Consider the following 22,500-nt stretch of genomic DNA (forward strand, 5'->3'; position numbering starts at 1 on the left):
CAAGGAGTGACAGTCACAATTTGATACACTCTGCAGAGGTGCGTTACTTTTCCCATAAGAGATTCCACCCCTTTTGCCATCCGCGAGGACTTGCCCCCGTTCACACTTCCTTTGGTGTGAGGCCGGATATGAAAATCCAAGCCCACACCGCCTTCTCCGCGACCGCAAACCCACCCTTTTGTCCAACCGTACACCCCCAGTAGACTTCTCCCGATAATACGGCTTTACTCACGGTGTACTCCGGACAATCCTTCATAGATCGTAGAGCTTATCATCACTAATGGATGGGGATTTAAAAGGATATCCCAACCTATTGCGGCAGTGCCTCCAACACCCCACCGGCTCTACAGATCTGTTGGCGTGCAAAAGGGAAAAGATACGGCTGGCTTCCCCAGAGCCATTATAGATCTCATGGTCAACGCGATTTGTACGGCGCTAGAATCACTAGACGGCATTGTTAATTAATCCTAGGGTGATATAACCCATGCAATGGAACCTCCACCATAACAACACATACCATGGTTCCATTGCCAGCCACATAGTCATATTCATAGTTGGAAAGTAACATTTCATTTGCGATGCAGGAATGATAAGTATATAGCTTTGCATTAAAGTAATAGAAAATACTCAAGTTGGTATGAGCAAGGGTGAACTTGCCCGTGGACTGCGAGATAGTGCAGTTCAATGCAGTTGATGGAACCTGGACCTCGGGTTCTGTAAGAAGCATCATTGTCCGGTAAAGAAAATGTTATAAAATCCAAATAATGCAATCATGGATGTATTATTTTATGTTGAATCCCTTTACCCCGCTGAGTTATAGCAATTTAGGGTTGAGTTACGATTTATGTCTTTGACAGTAACTTGTAATGGATTTAAAAGTGCAACTCATTTTAATTCTCATAATGTACAATAATTCCAAGTAAAACTATTTGACTTGATGGTTTATTTTTCATTCCAAAAATAATTTGAAATAATAGAGTTATCTCTATATTTTCTGGAATAAATAGGGAATAGAGTATCTTTCTCTGAGAAATATCTTTCTTAATAGAAATGACTTGGAATAGTAGAATTTCCTTTTGAAATGTTTGAAAATAAGTATTTGAACTTATTTGAGATTTTTCCTTGATTTTTAAATACAAGGAAAAAATAGTTTAAGATTCCAAGTTATTATTTAAATTCTTCAAATTCATAATTTTGAATTTGTTTCTTAAATTCTATTTCATATTTTATTCTGGTTAAGATTTATTTTTCATTCACTAATCCAATTTTTAATGGATTTTTAGAGTTGTATTTTATTTACTAAAAATTGGTGAAATCTTGGTCTTTTTCTAAAAATAAAAGACTAAATTACCCTTGGCCCCTATTGGGCCAGCCCACTTAACTAAGGCCCATGGGACAGCCCACTAAGGCATGTCCCATAGTGGTTCGGTGGCGCCGAAGCGGCCCACCTCGCTCACTCACGCGTCCCTCTCTCTCACTCGTCCTAACCCTAACCTCTCGCGACGCCCGTGGCGATGGCGTCGCCGCCGTGGCCGCCGCCCTGCTCCGGCCATCTCCTTGCTCTCCTGCCGTAGCCACCTACCGGATCTTGACCGCCGCGAGACGATCTATCGATCTGTCCGCGTGGTTTCTCCGATTTCTTCCTCTCCTGGCGAATCGCCTCCGCTCTGGATCCACTGGAGAATCGCCTTGGGCGATTTGGTGGTCTCCGGCGACTCTCGCCCTCGTCGTCGACGTGCACGCTCCTGAGACCAACCTGGCGCAGGTGCTGCTCGCAGTACCTGTGCCGTCGTCTCCGTGCCGTGCTGCTGTGGTGGTGTTCGTGCTCGTCGGCGTAACGCCGGCGCCTACCCTGGCTTTGCAGCTGCTATGGCCGCGCGAGCACTGCCTCGCCATGCCATAGCCTCTGCCACCAGGCGCATGTAAGTGTGTGCTGCTACTCCTCCTTCTCCTTTCCATGTCTGAGCTCCTCCCAAGCTACTGTGCTTCTTCCTCCTCTTGTTCTACTGCTCTCTGATGATCCTATGATCATACAGATCACTGCAATTGCTACCTAAGCTACATGTGCTTCTATTTTCTGTAAATTATGGCCAATCTACCAATTTCTGGTACTGGCCAGTGTTGCTTTGCTTGCTATACCTGCCATTTGTTGCTTGTCTGCTGCTCCTAGCATGCTCTGGTATTGCTATGCTACCCTGTACTTGCTTACAAGCTTGCTATGCTATGATGTTCATGCTTATGAGCTTGCTATGCTTACTGGCAATCCATACTTGCTTGTCTAGGTGTGCTGCTGTGCATCAGTGACACTTGTGAGTGCCAGTGGTGCCTGTGAGGTGCTTCTGTGCTTCCTGTGTAAGCTATTGATCCATTGGATCAACCATTGCTTGTTGGCTAGTTTATCTGTGTGGCTTGACTTGATTCAATTGATCCATTTGATCAATGAAATGTCAGTGACTGGTGATTGATTAATTCTGTGGCTAAGTGAATCCTTTTCCTTGGTGATGCTGATGCTCAAGCATCACTATGCTACTGCATACATGTGCTATTGCTTGCTCTAGCTTACTGGACTAGATCCAGTGGCTATGATGCAGTGATTGGTGCTGTGTTGCCCTACAGTGTGCTACTGTCAATAAATAGTATGAATTTGTTACATATTCATGCTTGAATAAATTGATTCATGATGAACTGCTTATGCAGTGATGATTTAAATGACTTGCTTGTTTTTGAATTTGCTGTTCATGATTATATAACAAGCAAATGAATCTGAATCCACTCTGGATAATGATGTCTTATATTTGGCTTTACTTTAAATGGTGCTAAGTGTGTTGTGACCTCAGCAGCCTTGCTACAGATTGGTTGCTCACATATTTGATTGGATCTTGTGGCTACTCAACTTTGCTTGCATATTTGGGAATCATACTAGATATGAATGCCAATATGCTAGCCTGATGAAATCTAGGGTTTACTGATGGTTATATGCTTAGGATCTACTGTGTAGTCTGTATTAGCTGCTAATCATTGCAACACATCTACTGGTGTTGTCTGTGCATATGATCTTGCTAGTGTGTGCATCTGTGCATGATTGCTAGCTTGTGTGTACTAGATCTGTATCTAGATGATTTCCATTTTTAGTAGCTTCTAGACTGGCAGTAATCCTTGGTGAAAACCAAGTGATGATCTACCCACTTGAGCATCTGCTCAATCCCATGATTATGTCATGCATATATTATGGATCAGATCCCTTGGATCTGTCCAGGAACCTGGTATACCTTGTTCCAGCTCCAAGTATGAAATATTTTGTTGTTGCAGACTTGTGGTTTGTGCAAAGCCCTTCACCTCCAGATTCTGGTTGATCTTCTAGGTCACCATGATTTCTGATGGCTGAGGTTTTGTGTGTTTGTGCTGTTCTTGAGCAAGAACTGGATGAACTATGTGTTGCTCTAACTTCACCCTTACCTGGTGAATCTTATCTGATCGACTGTGCACTGGTTCTAGGGTTTGTAATCCTTTTATATCATCTCTAGTTCTACCCTGGCCATGACACCCAAGGCCTGGTTACTTTGTGACTCAGCTGTTGCATGGCCTTGCTGTTGCTTGTTTAGCAACAGCCTTCATATGTTGAAACTTGAGCCCCTGTGGCTGCTCAGTTTTGGTCTGCCTAGTCTTATCTTGTGCGGTCCAGGAATTTGGACAAGCACAAGTGTGCAGTGACAATTTTACTGTCCAAACTGAATTTCTGTGATTTGTGTTAACTGTTCAAACAGAAATTGCTAACACTTACATTCTGGCTAGCACTTGTTATTTGTTTTGCAGGTTTGAAGGTGAATATGACCAGAAGATGTTCTTCAAGCATTAGTCTAGTTTTTAGTTTAGGAAAATCTTGTAATTTTCCTTTTTCATTTCTGTTTATTATTCCTCAATTCTTGTATCAAGAATATTGTAAAGACTTTGTAATTTGTGTTGTGTATCAATAAAGCTCAAGTTTTGTTTGTGAGCTTTTATCTTATGTAATGTTTATATTCTTGATTAATTATTGTATTTAATATTCAATTTGAAATTCAAAGTCATTTGAATTCATAAGTTGTGTTTGAATTGTGAATTCCTTACTTATTTTGTTTATGTTTATTGTTAAAGGTTTTGACACTTATCAAATGCAATCATTCACCAAAGTAATAAGATACAAAAGAGATCATGTCGAAATTGCCCTAACTCACATTGCCTAACCCTAAGTGCAAAGTGAGAGAGAACCTCGATCCCTCTTAGGTTTAGTTGCAATAAGGCGCGAAAATTTTCCCCGTTTTGCGATGAAATGCACATCCCATTGCTAAATCTACCCTTCGTTGTTCCTATATTCTGGGTTATTACAGCCGCCCTACGGCCAAGGAGTACGGCAACAGCGGCGCCGTGATTGACCTCCGGTGAGAAGCAAACCTGCTCCCCTGCTGCAGAAGTGGTGGCCTGGACGAGGCAGCAGGCAGAAGCTACTCTCCCCACTCTTCACCATGACGATCAGGAAGAAGAAGCGTGCCTGTGCATCCCTCACCACCAGATCCGCGAAAAGCCGCCTTATTTACGGAGATTCCCATCTCCCTCCTCCATCTCCCGTACAACTCCGACCGCCGGAGCTCCAGGAAGCAGAGAACGAGGACGGGGCAGCACCAGATCTGGCCACCGAGATCTGGCACCTCCCTCCCGGCATCGTCGCCAAACGCCACGAAGGACCAAAGACTACACCTAGTACTACTAGTATTTACTCCGACACCTGCTCCTCTCCATCTCCAGTCGGCTATTCCGGCGGAGAGGAGGGAGGAGCGGCCCGGCGAGGAGAGAATAGAGGGCAGGTACTGTAGAGAGATGAGAGAGGTTTGGGGGGGAAGTGAGCGCCAGAGGAAGCCTCCGCCTAACTTTTTTTAGGAGTGATGAACCGCCAGAAAAGGATGGCACCTCTATCTGCCACACATCCCGGTCAGAAATCGACTGTAGCTAGTCGGCCCAACGATGGTGACCCGCCGAACGCTCACAGGGGCTCACAACCCCTGGGAGCTTAGAGCTCTTGCAAGATCATAAGATATTCAGATAATTGCACCTAATGTCGCGTCCTAACTATGTGTAGCTTGCCAATCAAAAATAAATCTCAAACCCATGGATAGTGTCAAGAGTTTGGCTATGTTCGTGAATGCATTGTGTTGGCGCCTCTCTTCTTATTGAGAGCAAAAAAATATTTTAAGCAATAAATGCTTTGGTCATATCAAGGGTGCACACACATGTGAGTCATAAGATAATTAAGATTAGAGCAAATCATTTACCTCCACATCGAGAATCATGACCTTCTAGCACCCAATCTTTTCATTGTTTTTCAAGAACTTCCATCTACCAAATTTTAGTGAAACTTGAATGACTTGCATAAATGCTCATAGACAATTATAAAATTGTGGTAATGTCCATCCCCACGAATCTAATATTTTTTCCCATGGGCAGCACGCCCCCCATGTCTTCAACTCAAAATAACCGAATATCGGGACTCTTCGTCCGCCGATCATTCATTGGCCAATGGAATAACATCGAAAGTGAAGATGAGAAGTGGTACCTCATCTCGCTTGCTAGCCTTATACCCGACTCTTCCTCCCTTCCGTTTCCATCACTAGGTCACTGGAAGTGAATAACTTACAAAAATTCCAAAGAAAAGATTAAGAGAGTTTCACAAAATGCAATAATGGAGATTTTAACTAAAAAAAATTTCAAATATGAATGCAAAACGAGAAGTAAACATGCAAATGGTAAGAAAAGAAATACACAAAAAGAATAAAACAAAATATGAATGCAAAGGTAGAGGATTTAAACCTCCCCAAACTTAGCTGTTTAGCCTAACTTGGATCATTGCCCACCACCACCACTGTGCGCCGGTGGGTACGGGTAGTAGTTCTGGAAGTTGGTGGAGAACTCGATGAAGCTTTGGGTGAGAGACAACACGGTGAGAGACAACACGTTGGCGTTCACATCATGTAACGTGCTCTCCATGTCATCGACACGAACCACCAATGTATCGTACTCCTCCCTTGGGGCATAGTTGTAGCCTGGTTGTGGCCGCATGAAGAGCTACTGCGGCTACTGGTAGTAGTGCTGCTGGAATTGGTGGTCTTGACCGTAGTCATCCCACCCTTGTTCTCCCCACTGTTGGTCTTCATCTACAACTTTTTGTTTTCCTACTCCCAAGCAGCGTTCCCGTCTGGGGCTTGTTCTCGCCTAGCCGCCATCCTCAAAGAGTGGTACTCCTCCGGGGAAAGCACCCAAGTGTTCCTCCCTGGTATGCCAAATGCAGCAGAAAAAGCAAGAAACTCTTGGAAGTAATCACTGTTAGGCTCAAAATAAAATTGATAGGGACATAATTGATTATATAGCATGCCTATACACACCCACGAACTTCGTGCTAGCCATATGGCTAGCATCCAAATACTTACTTCCCGAGTCAACATTTCCCTGGGGCATCACGAGGTTGCGGCTATAAGCAATTAGGGTAACCAACCCACCGCAACAGATATCACCTCAGTTTGTCGACATCTGCCAGTGGAAGTCCTTGATAAGGAGGGCGCCGAGGTTCACCCTGTTCCCCATGTTGGGTGAAGCTAGTTGTAGATGACGCACATCTCGGGGCTAGCCATGGACCCCCGTGTCTCCCTTGTCGAAAATAGAATTCACCAAGAAGGTGGTGAAGTAGCGACTGGCAGGGTTCTGGATGGTAGCGGTCTTCTTCCTCATGTAGTTTGTGTTCCCGAAAACAGAAATTTGATGTGAGGCATGTTGCGCCTCTTGGACAGCCTCCTCACTAATGTCGAGCTCCCCTTCAGTGGAGAACTCGAAGGAACCCCAAAATTCCTCAAGAGTGAGGACATGCAACACATGGTTTAGTCGAAATCTTACAGTGGTGTTTCGACCAAGGACGGTGATGGCGTGCAATTTTTGGGGAACCCCAAGAGGAAGGTGTGATGAGCACATCAGCAAGTTTTCCCTCAGTAAGAAACATGGATTTAATCGACCAGTAGGAGTAAGGCGTGACTTCTGAATGTGTTGCTAGCTGACTACTGGTAGGGCGCACTACCGACGTCAGCAAGAACATCGAACCTGGACACAACACAACCTAAATACTTTGCCCCAACCTACAGTAAGGTTTTCAATCTCACCAGTTTGCTGAACACACAGGATTAGACGTATCGAGTGGAAAGAGATGTTTGCAGTAATTAAAAAGAACAGATCTTACAGTAAGTAAACAGAGCAGGATTGCAGTGGTTGAATTTATCAGTGTAAAGGAAAGGACCAGGGTCCACAGTTCACTTGAGGGTGTCTCTCCATAAATATAAATAACATGCTGGGTGAACAAATTACAGCTGGGCAATTGTCAGAATATCGACCATAAATAACAAGATGATTACTATGAGATTCGTTTTGGCATTACAACATAATACAAAGATCGTAATCCAACTGCGTTTATGACTAATAATCCACCTTCCGGTTATCGCCCGAACCCCTTCCATTATTAAGTTGCAAGCAACAAATTATCGCATTAAGCAATGTGTGTAAAGTAAACAATAGAATTACCCTTGGATTAAACATTGTCGTTTTCTCCCTAGTAGCAACATCACATCTACAATGTTAGAAGTTATTGTCACTGAATGGATCGTAGAGGACAAGAGGGGGGGTGAGTGGACGCTACACAAATTTTAAGTCTTTTTCAGTTTTAGCGGTGCAGAAGGTAAAGGTGATAGCTTTAGTGGCGGAGATGATCCTAGTATGATCCTAGGCAAGTGCAACAAGTAAAGGAAACAAGCATGATAGTAAGAGTAAGGAGCGGGACAACCGGATGGCGTGGAGACGAGGCGAGGTTTGTTTCCCGCAGTTCCTCCCACAAAAGGGAGTACGTCTGCGTTGAGGAGGTGCTAGCCTCACACAAGAGGCTAGGCGGCCACACCACGAAGGAAGGCCTCACCTTCTTTCTCGAGAGAGCTCGACAAAGGGGCTCCCCCTTCTCCACTATGGCACCGGTCGAGGCGGTGGTTCCTTCACAAGGTTGGGGCGAGCTCCTCAACACTAGGAGGCTCCCAACAACCTATGGGGCTAGCACAACACCAAGCTAGCCTCCATAGGTGCAGTTCCTCCAAGATCCCACCATAGGAACCCTAACTCCAAGATCCACTAAGGACTAGCACGAATTGGTGAAATCTCTCTTGGTAGAACTATAGATCGGGGCCTCCTCCACCACTCCTCAAAATTTGGGCAAGATTGGTTGGATGGTTGGGGAGATCCTCAAGGATTAAGCTCGGCAAAAATGGAAGAGAGAGAGAGAAGAGATAAAAACGAGCTGGGGAAGAAGGGCCCTTTAAATAGCCCCCCCGAAATCCAACCGTTACCTGCAGTTTTCGCCTAAGCGGTACTACCGCTCTGGATTCGAAATCCCACAGAACTTATCCACGTGGACACATAGCGGTACTACCGCTTGCGGTACCGCTCGAGGTACCGCAATGGCCTCTAGGACATACTGGATCCCAAGCGGTACCGAAGCAGTACCAAAGCGGTAATGCCGTAATTTATGTTACGGTACTTAAGCGGTACCGAGGCGGTACTACCGCTCTCAAGCGGTACTACCGCTCAAGGTACCGCAAAGGTACCGTAACTTGTTCTGTGGGACTTTCTCATTGAAAAGCTCAGAGCGGTACCGTTGGGCGGTACCAGTAGGGGTAGCGGTACTACCGCTACTGGTACCGGTAGTACCGGTCAGGCAAAAACTGCTTTCTCCTCTTTTCCTCTCCAACCTTGTCACCTCGCGATACACACACAAAACCAGAAAACCTATAAGCTACGCTTCAGTCCTCCGATCTTGACGTTTCCAGCGAGAGGTCACCGTGCACTTGCAAATCTATCAAAGACACTCTTTGCACACGGTGAGATTATTCAAGTGTTGTCATCAAACACACAAAACACGGGGTTTAGACTTTGCTATTACAGTCACTCTCCCAGAAAACTAGAGGCATGAACCTACTATCGAGCATAAATACTCCCTCTTGGAGTCACAAGCATCTACTTAGCCAGAGTATCTACTAGCAACGGATAGCATGCAAGATCACAAATAACATATGACAAGAATATATAATTGATCTCAACATAGTATTCAATATTCATCACATCCCAGCAAACAAAACATGTAGCATTACATAAGGATGATCTTGATCATGTAGGGCAGCTCACAAGATCTAAACATGAGGCACAAATTGGAGAATACAACCATCTAGCTACTGCTATGGACCCATAGTACAGGGATGAACTACTCACGCATCACTTCGGAGGCGGGCATGGTGATGTAGATGCCTCCGACGATGATTTCCCTCTCCGGCAGGGTGCCGGGAAGAGCTTCAGAACCCTCCCGAGATGGGTTCTGCAATGGCGACCACGATGGAACTTTTCGTGGATGGAGGCTTAGGTGTTCAGGGCTTTCCCGAGGTCGTGATTAAATAGGCGGATGGGCGATGTCGGTGGAGGCCAGGGTGTCCCACACCACGCCTAGGCGCTAGCCAGGGCTAGGCCGCGCCTAGGGCTGGCGTGGCCGCCCTGCTGCCCCCATTCGATTCCCCTCTGGACTCTATCTTCATTACGGAAAAATATTGACTTCGGCTTTTATTTCATCCAATTCCGAGAATATTTCCTGTACGACTTTTCTAAAATACAAAATTGCGGAAAACAGGAAAGTGGCACTGTGGCATCTTGTTAAGAGGTTAGTGCTAGAAAATGTATAAAAGTACAACGAGGCATGAGCAAAACATATACAAATTGGTGTAAAACAAGCATGAAGCATCAAAAATTGTAGATACGTTTGAGACGTATCAAGCATCCCCAAGCTTAACTCCTGCTCGTCCTTGAGTAGGTAAGTGATAACAAAATATTTTTTGACGTGACATGCAGCCAACACGATCTTTATCAAGTATTGTAAAGCATTGTGAGATGGGATCTAAGTACTCTAAACATAGGCATGATAGATATAATTCAATAGAATTTAGCAACTATGCTATAACATGAAGAGTAACTCAAACAAAGAATTGTGAATAATAGTGCATTATACTTCTCAAACGTATCTATAATTTTTGATGATCCATGCTTGTTTTACACAAATTCATATATGTTTTGTTTACACTTCGTTGCACTTTTACATGATTTTCGGCACTAACCTATTAACAAGATGCCACAGTGCCAGTTCCCTGTTTTCTGCTATTTTTGTATTTAAGAAAAGTTGTACAGAAAATATTCTCGGAATTAGACGAAACAAAAGCCAAAGTCAATATTTTACCGCAACGAAGACGAAGTCCATAGGGGGGTCGAAGAGGCGCAGCAGGGCGGCTAGACCACCCCTAGGCGCGGCCTGAACCTGGCCCGCGCCTAGGGTAGGTCCATGCCCACCAGGCGCCCCATCGACCTTAATCATCCACCTATTTATACACCTTCTCGGGAAAACCCTGGATACCCAAGCATCCATCCACGAAAAGTTCCGTCGCGGCCGTCATCGCAGAACCTATCTCGGGGGTTCTGAAGCTCTTCCCGGCACCCTGCCGGAGGGGGAAATCATCGCCGGAGGCATCTACATCGCCATGCCCACCTCCAAAGTGATGCGTGAGTAGTTCATCCCTGGACTATGGGTCCATAGCAGTAGCTAGATGTTGTCTTCTCCACTTTGTGCTTCATGTATCGATCTTGTGAGCTGCCCTACATGATCAAGATCATCTTTATGTAATCCAGTATGTTTGGTTTGCTGGGATCCGCTGAATATTGTATACTATGTTGAGATTGATTATATATTCATGTCATATGTTATTTGTGATCTTGCATGCTCTCCATTGCTAGTAGAAACTCTTGTCAAGTGGACACTTGTGACTCCAAGAGGGGTTATTTATGCTCGATAGTAGGTTCATGCCTCTAGTTTTCTGGGAGAGTGACTTTATAACTTCTAAGATTGTAGATGTGTTGTTGCTACTAGGGAGAAAACAAAAATATTTTATCCGAGGGTAATTCTATTGTTTAGTTTACACACATTGCTTAAGGCGATAGTCTGTTGCTTGCAACTTAATACTGAAAGGGGTTCGGACAATAACCTGAAGGTGGATTATTAGCCATAGACGCTGTTGGATTACGGTGATCATCATACCTTACTCTTGGGGTTTCCCAACAGCGTATCCGCATACGCTGAGTACACACCATCACGGCCCAGAAGTCTGGCCGCGCCACCCACTTTCGTTCGCCCCTCGATCGTTCGATTGCTCTGATTTTTTCGCCCACTGGCGTATTTTGCCCTAAAAAAGACTATATATATGGGCCTCAAGAGTTCTTGGGAGGAGAGCCCCACAGAAAGACAGAAACACCAAAATGGAGGCTGCTGCAGAGAAGATTGGAGGGGGAAACTCCGCCGGGATCACAGACAGAGGGACCTCCACCCTCTCCAACGTCTTCATCATCATCACCATGACCAAGAGGGAGTAGTCCACCTCTGTACTATGGGTTTCTGGTAATATCTTGATCTATTTATCTCATGTTCTTCATATTACTTAGTGCCATATGAGCTTCCTATCATGATTATGGTCATATTTGTAATACATGTGTGATCGATCCTTGTTCTATGATATTGTTATATGAGATCTAATCTTATTATATTTGTGAGATGTGTTGATAGATGCATATTATGTACCACGTTCTTAAGTTTATATTCTGATCCAACATCTATGCAAGAGCGTGTGTGGGGTGATGTGTGCGTTAGATGGAGTAGCATGGTTTTAGTAATTGGATACTGACAATATGTTCAAGAGCTATTATGGATTTGCCTTTCTTTTACTACCTCACTAGGAAGAAAGTGAATGCATGTGCTATGTTCATCATGTGACAGTAATGATGATCTTGTTTGATATCATATTTGATATTCAAACTTCATGTCAAAGAACTTATTGTTATGCTCTGTTAATTCTTAATACAAGATTGATAAAGTTTCATTCTTGTGGAGCATAAGAGGGATTTTTTTGCATCATCTCTATGTTAGAACATGATGCCCATATTAATTCTGATCTTACATATAATATGATTTCATCTTCATATCTCATTCATGAAATTTCTTTTTGTCCACCACAACCTTACTAGAGAATAGTCAAGTGAACCCATGAACCACGGTCCACTTTTTATCATAAGAAATACCTTTATATTGCATTTAAATTATTTTCTATTTGTTGCACTATTTCATTCTGAAAATACAAAAATATTTACTTTTCTTATTTCCATCTAAAACACCAAAAATAATCAATCTCTTTACAGTTTTTTACTTAGTTTCTTTATCTAGTTTAGTTTACTACTTGTTTTACTACTACTTCTGTTATTTACTTACGCAAAACCTTGTGCTTGACAACCACACGGTGGAGTTGGGGACACAAGGTATTTACTTGCAGGATTGCTTGAAGAAGACAGAAGAGGATACTTTTCCATCCAGTTCCCCGAGAGTTCGATATAAACCCTCGAGTCCCCCTTGTAGGGAAGAGACTTCCTTGATACAACGTTAACACTCTGCACTTGGAGTCCCAATGTATCAAGATCTTTTTGACGTTGCTAGTAGCCGTCATCAAGAGTATTTTCTGGCGCCTTTGTCCGGGAGCTGAGAAAAGTTGCATTATAGTGGTTGTTGCGCAAGAAGCTCCAAGTAATGCAAGAGATTTTCTAGCACCGTTTCTCACCCAAGCTTGGGGAGGTAACATAAATGTGAGCTCTCCTATCTCTTTTAGATTTTTCATCGTATTTTATTTGTCTTGTTTTTAGTCTTTGTTTTCTTGTTTTTAGTTTTTGCTTGTTAGTTCTCTTTCTTAAAAATTGAAAAACACCTAAAAAGTAGTAACAACTACCTTCTGAAAATCATGGAAAGAAGGACCCATTGCCCCTTTAGTGTGAAGAATTTTCCTCAAAATAATTATATACCTATTGAAACTTTTGAAATTGATCCAAAGGTAGTCAAATTTATTTATGAACATTGATTTTATGGAAGACCTGATGATTGCCCTATGGAACATTTGAAAAGATTTAATGATAAGTGCAAAACTCTTAATGTGAGGAATACAAACAATAATATTATCAAAGTTAAACTTTTTCCTTACTCCCTTGGTGGTAAAGCTTTAGATTGGATTTTAAAATGGCCACCTGGAAACTTTAGTTCTTGGTCTGCCTTCGTAGAAAGATTTGGATCACCTGCAATTCTATGCCATATTAGAGAAATTATTTCTTCCTTTAAGCAGAATAAAAATGAACTTTTAGTAAGTTCTTGGGAAAGATTTAGAGGGCTTGCATACGGAACAGAAAGTGGTTTTAAGGATTGGATGCTAATACGTTTGTTCTATAGTGGTTAGGAAATACTTGTAAAACATATCTAGATAATCAAAGTGGGGGTACTTTTATGAATTTAACAGCCCAAAACGCTTTTGTTATGCTAGATGGTTTCCTCATAGAAGTAAAAATTATAGGAAGTCTTGAAAAAGCCAAAGTTCCTGAGGATGATTTTGATGATAGGCATGAAATTTTTGAACTATATAATAGGGAAAAGAAAATTGAAGAAGTTAAAATGCTTAGTGAAGCTAGGAAACCACTCTTGGATCTTGATAAATGTAGCTTAAATGAATTGATTGCTATACTAGAAAAATTTGCTACATATCCCACTATCAATGTTAATCAAGCTGGTTTTGGTTCTTATATTACCAACTATGTTATTAAAGAAAAGATTCAGAGGTATAATAATGAGGCCATGATACCACCTAAGCTTGGGGATGTGTGGATTCCCAAGATTTTAATATCTATTGACAAAGAAACACACCATGCTATTATTGATCTAGGATCTAGTGTTTCTGTTATCTCTAAAGAGCTATATGATTTACTCAACCTTAAAAATATGAAAAATGCTCTATTGATTTATTACTTGCTGATGATTCAACCACAAAGGCATTAGGAAAAGTAAAATATGTAATGGTTGAATAGAGGAACACCACACCAAGAGCTACCCAAGAATGGTTAAGACCATAATCTTGGGGATGCCCAAGGCATCCCACTGGACTCATCTTAAAACTCTCGGTTGCACACTTCTAAACTTTGTTTATTGATCAACATGGAGTTATCGCAAAAACTTGGAGCATCTTTTGTTTTATTTGTGTCTATTTTTGCTTTTAATAAATGAGACCCTTATATTAATTATTTACATGCATATGAAAGAGCTACTGAAATAAACTCTACTATTCTTCAATAAAAATAAGTTCCATGTTATGAAAATAAAAATAGGAATGCCTACAAAGTTGAAAGTTAAGTTATGCATGGTATTACTAGTTTCAAATGCTTTATTGAATGGTGATTTGCTAAGTGATTTATTCAGTTCTGCTTCTTAATAGGATACATTGATGTTTAACATTAAGTATCATTGTTTTATGATAAATGAATAGCAGTATAGCACTATGAATATTATTGCATGCTCTTATTTCGCTTTTGGTTGCCAGAAAAATGAATTCTCAAACAAGCATAGACTTCTATCCAATTCAATTCTACCCCAAACATCCACCATACCTACCTACATAGCACTTGATATTCCAATTATAATATGTGTGTATGCCTCCATCATTTCAAAATATCCTTTTTGTGTAATTTAAAGGTCATGGGAAAGTAAGGTATGGAAGGAAAAACACCGCTATGTAAGTTATGGGTTTGAAAAATTATGAGGAATGAGCTAGGTAGGAACCATGCTGACATGGAAACACCTTTCAACATTGCACTTATGTTTGAGTTGATCATCATGTTTTTCAGCCACTTGATAGTTGCCTCTTGTGAAATAAAGGGGATTATCAAACTAAAGACTAGAGTATTGGGCAAGAACTGAAGCCATGCCTAATCATGGTGAATGTTTCAGCAAGAGCATCCTCAATAGGAAGAGACAAAAGAAAGATAAAAAAAGAGATTGGAAAAAAAGAGAAAAAAGTGAGAGGGAGATTTTAGAGAGGATGGTCATAAGACTGTTGTCCTTGTCATCCCGGTATGGATGGCCTATATAAGTCAAGAATCTAAATCTCCTTTGGTCCTTTATACATGCGGCATGGAGGTGTGACTTGGTTAAGGGGCATATGATAACGTAAAGTTCAGTAGCACGAGGTGTGACTTGTTAGTGGCTAAGGGGCATGAGGCACTTACTTATAAGATGTAAAACACATGAATCATGAGTATCTCTAAAACAAAGTAACAAAGAGATGCGTGGAACCCATCCTTATGAGTACCGTTTACATGAATTGCATAGCTCAAAATTTTACTTTATGCTCACTTTTATCTTTTATTTTGTTAGAGGACTAGCACCTATATTCCCTACTTACTTTCTGTTATTCAAGAGTTAAAAGAGTCACAAGTATCCAAAGAAAATAAAAAGTGTCTTCCAATAAATTCTATAGGAATATCCAAGCATGCTTTATGGTTCATAATACTTCTCATTTATTTGCTTACGATGCCACTTATTATTATGAATGCTTTGTAGAATGTAAGAGATATCACTTTATAGTTCATTTACTTATTGTTATTCTTTAATGATTGAACCTTGTAAGACTTTGCATGATAACATAGAAGCAATGCAATAAACTCCAAAGTTCATGTTAGTTTTATCACCTTTATGATCGAGGACGCGCATAGGTTAAGCTTGGGGATGTTGATGCATGTAAAATGCATACATGAACTTTGCACTTTATTAACACATATTCCAACATATATGTTGTTATTTTCATGTTTTATATTGATTTATGGGGATTTACCAATGATCCCCTTTATTTGGGTTATAACTCTGCAGAACAAGAAAACCCTGTTTTGCGTATTTTCAACTTTCATGGACCTATACGGAGACAAATTGAGCTAGGATTTCAGGGACGTAAATATTTCATCACGAGAAGCAACTGGAGAACCTGGAACTCAAGAGGAAGGGCCTGAGGTCCAAAAGAGACATGGTGGCGCACCGAGCAAGGGGGGCGCGCTACCACCTCTCGTTTCGCCATCGACCGTCCGGTTCGCTTCAATCTTGTGCCAACCTACTTTGTTTGACGTAAAACCCCTACATCTATAACCCCCCAGGGTTTTCCTCGAGGAGAGCGCCACAAAAAAACATCGAAACACGAAAACATAGGCTACGACAGAGAAGATTGGAGGGGGAAACTCCACCGGAGACGTCGCGGGAGGGATCTCCACCTTATCCGACGTCTTTCACATCATCACCATGATGAAGGGGGAGTAGTCCATCTCTGGACTATGGGTTTGTGGCAGTAGCTTGATCTATTTCTGTCTTGTTCTTCATAGATCTTAGTACCATATGAGCTGCCCAACATGATTATAGTCATATATGTAATTCCTATGTGGTGGATCTTTATTCTATGATATTGTGATATGAGATTGGAATCTATTATGTGTAAGATGTATTGATACATGCATATTATGTACCATGTTCTTAAGTATTTGTTTTGATCCAACTTGTATGCAATAACATGTGTGGGGAGATGTGTGTATTAGATGGAGTAGCATGGTTTTAATGATTGAATAGTGACAACAAATTCATGATCTATTATGGTTTTGACTTTCCCTTTGCTACCTCACTAGGGATAAAGTGAATGCATGTGCTATGTTTATCACATGACAAAACTGATAATCTTGTTTGTTTAAAGTAGCATATTTGATATTTAAACATCATGTCAAAATACTTATGGCTATGCTCTGTTAATTCTTAATACAAAATTGCTTGGAGTTTTCCCTTTCTTGTGTAGTGCAAGAGATATATGTTGCATCAATTCTATGTTAGGACGTGATGCCTATAAGAAAGCTTATCAAACACGTATTGAAGTTTCACCAATATTATCTCAACGATGAATTGTTATTATCCACTACAACTTTAAAAAGAGAGTAAACCCTGGTCCAATTTCAATCATAAAAAACACCTTTCCATTGCACTTTTCTTACTTTCTATTCGCATCAATATTTTAATTCGAAAATAAAAAAACATTTGGTTTACTTAAACACACAAAACCCAAAAACAACTTACTCTTTACCGCTTTCAATTAATTTACTTTACTTTTACTAATACTAATACGAAAACCTTAGTTTACTAATACTAATACTAGTATCTAGTTTATTTTACTTATACTACATGTTTTATTTACTATTAGTAATACGAAACCTTGTGCTTGATAACCACAGGTGGAGTTGGGGACACAAGGCAGGGGAGCTCGCCCAGCTGTGCGGGGTCCTGCAGCGCGGCCTGCGCAGGCCACCGGTCAGCAAGCAAGACCGTCTCGACGGGGAACCCGTGCAGGTCCCGCACGGCCTCTGGTTGCGCACCGTCGACAAGGACAGAGAGGAGCAGGGTTGACCCCGAGCTTTTTTTCCTATTGGGAGCGATTTTGGGGGACAACCCGTGTGGTAATTGAAAAAAATTAGCTGGCAGTTCGACCCGACGACCCTAATACGGCGCCGGCATGTGTGCTACCGGTTTATATTTGGGGTTCCCCGGTGAAGATGCTCTAAGGTATCACTTCTTTGAGCGGGGTGTCTTCAGAGTAGGTAATGGAGAGGTGCATTTTTGGGAAGGCACTTGCTTGGATATTAAGTCGTTATCCGACCAATATCCTTTCTAAAGTAATATTGTGTAAGGTGTGTTTATTTAGTTAGACAGCCTGATCAGTTTACATCGGACCGACGGACTAGGGTGTGAATCATTTTTTATCGGTAAACAGCCCGGTCAGTTTACATCGGGCCGATGGACTAGGGTGTGAATCATTTTTTATATCCAGGCAAACACAAATGTTCGTTTTATATCTATTTGCGCTGGGTCTGCATAGATGCAGAGGTTTGAATGTTCCCACCTTTCGAAAAACAGCGGCACCTCCAACCGTACATGAGGAGGATCGTGTGCCAGGCGTTTATCCCGTATGTGGCATCACGTACGACGAGATGGATGCCCGATCGCATACCCCACGCGCCGACAGCATCACGCCTCACGGGACACCGGCGCGGGCACGCGGTGAGGTCACGCCGGACGACACCAGTTTTGTCTCGCTCGCCCAGCGTACAGCGACGTTTCCTGGCGCGCGCATCCGTCCGGCGCTCCACCCCGGCCGCGTGCACCGCCCAGTCCCCGCGCCGGACACCACGTACAGACGCACCAGCAGTCCAGCACCATCTATCCGATCCGATTCGTGTGCGGCTGTGCGCTGTTCGCACACGGTACACGGCCGGAGCGCGCCGGCGGAAGGCGCCAGCCGAGTGCGGCCGGGCGGCGAATCTGCCACGTCCGCGCGCGCCGGAGCCCAACAAGACGGAAGGTCCGAATTTGGGGCGGCAGATCACCGTGGATCGATTGAGCACCACCACCGCGCCGCAGCAGCGGCACCACGCCGCGCTGAACACTTGTAAAGCGCGATCGGCGGTAGGTGCCCCAGTCAATCAATCATCCGCCGGAGCTTAGCTTTTGGAACAGGACCGGCCGCTCGGGATGTGACAGGAGCGACGTTTGGACCGGCGCGCCAACCAGCCTAGCTCGCCGCGGTCGCCGTCGAACCCGCCGTGACCCGCACTACCGGCTGCCGCCTTTGATCGGTACTGTGGACATGGCGCGTGCGCCTACTGTAGCTGCTACGCGGACACATTACGTTTAGGGTACACTGATTGCTATATATCTTCTGTGTTGCCGAATGATTACCTGGTTATTAGTCGTCTGCGAGTTAACTGCAAATCATGTCATGATATGGCAATATGATACCAGTGCATGATATACGATGATGCTGACCATACATTAAGGTAGAAAATGAGGGATGAGACAACATTTTCGACGGAGCTAATTTTGGACATGAAGCGATCGGCGCCACAAGACGATAATTTAGCGACGAGATTTTCTCCTGGATACCAGGTCATGAGGTCAGAGGTGGCGCAAAGGTTCAACCGCCAAAGACCATGAGTGGATCAGTCGGCCGGTCCGCCTAACCTAGGCACCGCCGGCCGGGGTGTCGGCGATAGCGGCATGGGCGCAACAGAACAAACCAAGGCTTGAACGTCAGCGTACGTACGTGTCTGGCCGGTGGCGCCGCGAGATCTTGCCGCGGATCGACCTGAAAAACGAGGTCCGAGTTCCGGACAGCTTCGCCACACACGCGGTGCTCGCTAGCTTCCGAGACTAGAAAGCTCCAGGAGTAGCACTATCGATCGCCGTCAAGGATCGAGTGGCTGCCCCACGCAGCACCCAGGCCAATCAAAGGCAGATAGCGGGTAGAGCCACCACCACCGATCCATGGTGCCGCAAATGGCAATGCAACAAAGCAAGACGTGGTGAGTTTGTGGAACTGGGTCCATTAGGGTGCATCGAGCCTCTCAAATGAAAGATCAACATCGAACAACAGCATGACACATACAATCTAGGCATGATTCTTAGCGACAACAAAAGACACTGTCCGTAGTTTAGAGCAGCGTCTGGACGAGCATATCCGCGTATAGTGATCGTCGAACAACAGCATGACATATACAATCTAGGCATGATTCTTAGCGACAACAAAAGACACTGTCCGTAGTTTAGAGCAGCGTCTGGACGAGCATATCCGCGTATAGTGATCTGTCCAAGAAGAAGTAAACACGATCCAAATATGTGTCTTAGATGCGTCTGCGTCTGAGCGGACGTTGTGCGGTCGCGTCGCGTTACTGCTTGCTTCTCACACGGACCCTCCTGGCAGTGAAAAAATAATAGTTATACAAACGATTGAAGTAAACCCATCTCCAATAGTCCAATAATTCTTATCTTTAGACCATTCTGAGCCATTTACGAACATGACAACGAATATGATCAAGATATTTATGGCTCCCGACGACGCATCGCTTCGGAGTCTGCGCCAAGTTAATAGCGATGCCTCGCTTGCCAAGCGACCGCAGCCCACTTTTGCCAATGAAGTTAATGTCGTTGCCAAGCATGCCACACCCCTTGGCTGCCTCTGGTGTATATAAAGAGGGGCTTGTGCTCGGCTGCCTTATCATCTCCTACACACAAACCCTAGTGCCGCACAACCTCCACCGTAGCACCGCGCCACACAAACCCGCGGGGGAATCAATGGCTGGTCCAGGTGGCCGCGCGAGGTGGTCGAGGCCGTGGGCACATTCGCTACGGCTGGGGCCGTCATGCTGGAGCAGCATCACCCCGCCGCTCGCCGTCGCCTGCGCCGTCGTCGTCTTCGCAGGAGGCGAGCTGCTTCGAGTTCATCCTCCGCATCGACGGGGACCCCTCGCCATCAAGCGGTTGCTGGATAAGTTCGCCGAGTTCGTCGACGGCGCCGAGCCAGTCATTTTGCAGCTGCGTGAGGCCATATGTGCCTTTTTCCGGTAGCCTGTCGAGGTCTTGTTCAACGGGTAGGGCAAGCTGTTACACCGGGGTACAAGTTCGCCCGCGCCCACAACCTCGTGGTCGGCTGCCTACTCACCTTCCTATACGAAGGGACGGCGAAATGATCGTCAAGGTGTTCGACAAGATATCCTGCCGCAGGCACTACCACACAGACGAGTCCAACGAGGACACCTATTAGAGTGTTCTTTCTTTGCGGTGAAGATGGCCACAGGTCAATCGAAGCCACTAGTGTACGTTTCTGAATGTTCTTCCTACGCATCCAAGAACATAAGGCACACAGAACCCAGCTAAATTTTCTAGTTTGGCAACTGGGTGTCTAAGAGTGTTCTTTCTTCACAACAAAAACACGAAACCCGCGAGACCAACACTAGTTAGGTTTCCTTATTAGGTTTCCTTATTTTGCAATTTGTGAACCATGTTTCGAACTATGTAGTAGTTTGTGTAGCGTTTCTATCTATGGTAAAATAGAAAAAGAAAAAATAGTAAAAATATTATGGCGTCGAGTCGCTGGGGGCACTTCTAGGTGCAGACGGTTGCGTAGTTAAAAATGATCATTTTCTTGACAATTTCTTTCCTTCTCGATATCCTACTAATTCCTTAATTAGCTCATTCTCGATTCTAATAAATGAATCCACTAATCTTTTGGATAGATGAGATTCATGGGGATGCAGCTGAAGAGGTAGTCATAGATGGTAAAACAGAGAAGGTGAATTCTCATACTATAGTTGTGATGTTTCAGTTAGGCAAACTAGAGGAAGTGATCACAGAGGTTAAGGATGAGAAGGTAAAAACAAGCAACATAGATGAAAAGGTGAGTTTGTGCAACCAGCAGGATGTTGTAGCCTCACTACTACTTAATTATTGATCATTAATTAAGGGGAGCTAAGCGATTTCATAGCCTGAGTTTGACTTAACCAGCTGACCTTACTTGTAACCTTAGCCTAACTTTCTTTAGAAAATGTTCGACTAAGATTATGATCTGTGAACTGACACAAACGGACCATGCGACTATTTTAGGCGTCTGATTTGCGGCGTCGCTTTAGAGACGCGCTGAAATATCTTCGTGTCCCGAAAATGTCCGGGATCTCACCTATCCCGAGCTCGTCCGGCCGCATTAATGGAGTGAGTACTGAGTATGCTGTACTGAACTTGCACCAAGGTACACCGTTCATTCCCCCTTCCTTCTCTCCTCCCTCCACAGTAGCTTTGCTACCCCTCCACCCTTGACCGGGCCGCCGACGGCCACTCCGCCGGATTAGCTGGCTGGAGTAGGTCTAGGTTGGTTTCCGGAGTAGTTTAGGTGTAGATCTGTAGGTGTTCTTGTTGTTTGTGGCTGTTTGCCACCGCTTTGGGTGTATGCCCAGTAGAGGAGGTGGTGGTCTGGATCCTCGCTGCCGGATCCTGGCCAGGCTAGGGTTGCTGCTCACGCTATCTATGCTCCGGTGGTCGGAGGGAGATGCTGTGGAGAGCGACGTCGTCTTATTTAGTAAATCGGCGGCTGTAGGTTCTCCCCTTTCCCTTGTTTGCAGTGAAGATGGAGCTCCCCGGGCCGGCCGTGGAGGCGAGGGAGGGGGAGTCAACTTGGAGCTGCAAGGTGTGCCACTGCTTCTCTCCTGGTCGGCCTTGGTGGCGAGGAGGAGCAGAGGCGTGGTGTGCTGATTTTGGATCGACAAGGGGGATCCTGTCCTCTCTGTCGATGTGGCGGTGGTCGTCTGCTGCTAGCCTGCAACTTTCTCTTCCTTGCCATGGTGGCCAGGAGAGAAGCGGCGGCGATGTACTGGCGGCCCATGCTTATCAGCTTTTGCCTGCGGGGTGCTATAGAGCTTCTAGACAAGAGCTCATTCAAGCGAAACATGCGGTGTCCCCCAGCGGCGCCGTGATCCTTGGCCGGCAAGGCGGCCCTTCTTCAACCTCCAAGATGGAGGCCCTTCATCGCACCGTTCGTCGGGGCTCAACACTCCTTCACCGACAAGTGGTTCGTCCCCGGAGGAGGAGGAGTGGCCGGCGGATGAGATGCTTCGCCGGAAGAATGCTGTTGAGCATTTCGGCATCGTATCTCA

The sequence above is a fragment of the Lolium rigidum genome, chromosome 4 (genome assembly GCF_022539505.1).
Source record: "Lolium rigidum isolate FL_2022 chromosome 4, APGP_CSIRO_Lrig_0.1, whole genome shotgun sequence".
In the NCBI taxonomy this organism is placed as follows: Eukaryota; Viridiplantae; Streptophyta; class Magnoliopsida; order Poales; family Poaceae; genus Lolium; species Lolium rigidum.